Raw genomic sequence first — 2,634 nt, 5'->3', positions numbered from 1 at the left:
TCTGGTTTTTAATAAATGTATTTGGAATAAACAGTTTTCTCCATAACTAATTTATAATTGGGAAGCTTTACTTAAATAACAATTAAAATGTTTTATTGTGAAAACTGGACATTACAGCCATGACAGATTTCTTGATTGGTTGGATTAATGGCCAACCTCTTGGCACTATCGTATGTAGTTGGCTTGGACGTAGTGACCAATCCTTGAATATGCTGAACTAAACCCCATATATACTTTTTTATCTTTTTGAACTCCGGGGTGAAAAGGTTGGGATAGAAAATACTGAGATCAATGAAATGGTTGGCATAAGATGCAATGTTTTCATATTGCATGGTAAGATTCTGGAGCTCTTGCTCAAGCTTTTGCATCTCCTCATTGGGACAATACTCATCAATCAACAACTACTTTAGTTCATCCCAAGATATAGTATTAACTATGCTAATACCCATGGTTTTGGCATGGTTTTTCCACCATGACAATGTTGCATCCACGAAGGTACAAGCAACAAATCTAACCTTGCAATCTTCAACATAGAAGTTGATCTCAAATATTGACTCCATCTTCTTGATCTAGCAGATCAGTCGAACTACCACTTCATTCTCGAAGAAGGGATTGGGGTTGGAGTTCATGAATTCCTTATAAGTACATTCCGTTGTTTGACTCATTACTACCCTAAGTATTATGTCATCCGGTTCATCATCCCTGTCCGTATCTGACATTCCTATTGGTTTCAAAGTTCGTAAGAGTGTTTGCGACCCTTTGGGCAATCAGCGCCTCGATATTTGTTAAGTCCATAAATATTGGGTATGGGTTTGTTGTGTCATGGGATTCCTTCTGGTGATTCTTCTTAGAGGCTTGCTTAAATCGTATTACATTAAGCAGAAGAGAGAGTTTTAGTCATTGACGCCTGTGATTAGTTCTATAATCATGGATAATAATGACTAAGTGTATGGGTTAGTGTAAAAAAACAAAATATCATAAAAGTTTTCAGGTTAGGGGTGGAAAACTTCAATACACTAAAAAGAATATTTCTGGGGGGATAATGATGACACTATATTCTTACATAAACTGACTTTCCATTGTACTCGTAACAAAAAATTTAGGGTACAAATTGTGTAGGTACGTCTAATTTTCAAAAAGGAGAACTTCGTAAAGATACCAGGTTAGACATATGTTACTGAGTGGAGTGGATTATTATCTTTGTCACATAAGCATTGGCCTTTGAGGCGATTGACCTTTGTTTTACAACTTATGCATTGGGTTTCAATCATTTTCATCTTAGACTTCCTCCTCTAAGCTTTAGGTTTGTGTTAGATAGGCCCACGATGCTTCCAACTTATCATTGATGGTGTAAATGTGACATGCATTTCGCGAATGACTAGGGTAAGTATGGTAGAATTACATGTTGTCTATAGGGGAGGGATCAGTAGTAGAGCCTCTTCTCATTGATGTGCACTTTTTCTATGGTCTCCTATTTGGAATGGAATGTCGTTTGACCTTTTTCCTTAATCTTCTCATCATTAACCTCAGCCTTCTTACCTTCTTACTATGGATAAGGTACTTACTCCTTAGCGAGATTCGTTTCCTCCTTAACAAGATCATCTTCCTCGCGGACTCATAAGGGTCCTTGGAGGGATCTTATGACGACTCGGCTGCGTCTTCAGTTTTTTCTGTGGACTTGTCTTCCTCGTAAAATTCCTTATTTGGTTCAAAGGAGAATTTTAGGGTAAATGGGTATCCTTAACTCAAGAGAGTGTGGCACGACCTGATATTTCTCTGGAAATGGTTTCGTGACCCTTTTCCAAAATCTTTCATACTCGTGCGACGATGTTGTGGATCCTACGGGTAATCCTTCCTAGATAATGATGGTCTGAATCATAAGGTTCAAGGTTCTATGGGATTCTTGAGAGTTTAGTCTATCAACTACTATATTCAATATTATTTGTATATCGGTCTAATGATAATTAAGAATAAGTGTGCAATCTATGCCTAGATATGGTTCAACCCATATATTATGCTAAACTCAAATATCATACTTGACCTAAACTCTTGAGTTTGGGTTTTTATGGGTCTTGTTGTATATATAGTTAGGTGTTTTCTCGTTGAGGAACTGATTTTTTTGTATATACATCTATATCTCAAGTTTTTTGTTGTGTTTTATTAATTCTTGTTTTGTACTTCAAGTCTATTAATTAAGTATCAGCCAGGTAGGAAAAGTCGGAGGGTAGGGCCGTGTTGGCATATAGCCATTCTGAAATCCAACAACCCAAAGCGACTAGTCTGTTCTTGACACCTCTCCCACAAGTAGTATATTAGTAGTGTAATTATTAATAATACTTTTATTTGTAGGTTTGAGGAAAAACCTAATCGGAGTATAAGCCCTTAGGCTATAGACATAATTTCCTAAGAAAGTACAAATTTGCTCTAGCCAACAGGTCTGATACCAATCTGTCACACCCCTGTCTGGCAGCGGAAACGTAGGGCTGTGCGAAGTTAGAATATTAGATCATCAATATTGAGCATACATTGAACATTACAAAACAATATACAATATAAATATTACTTCCGTTATGGATTAAGTACTACATCATAATATGTTTTGAAATACTAGAATTTCTATTACAAATGATGCCT

Source organism: Lactuca saligna, chromosome 3 (assembly GCF_052625555.1).
Source record: "Lactuca saligna cultivar CGN05327 chromosome 3, ASM5262555v1, whole genome shotgun sequence".
NCBI classification, from domain to species: domain Eukaryota; kingdom Viridiplantae; phylum Streptophyta; class Magnoliopsida; order Asterales; family Asteraceae; genus Lactuca; species Lactuca saligna.
This window is presented reverse-complemented; position numbering follows the sequence as displayed.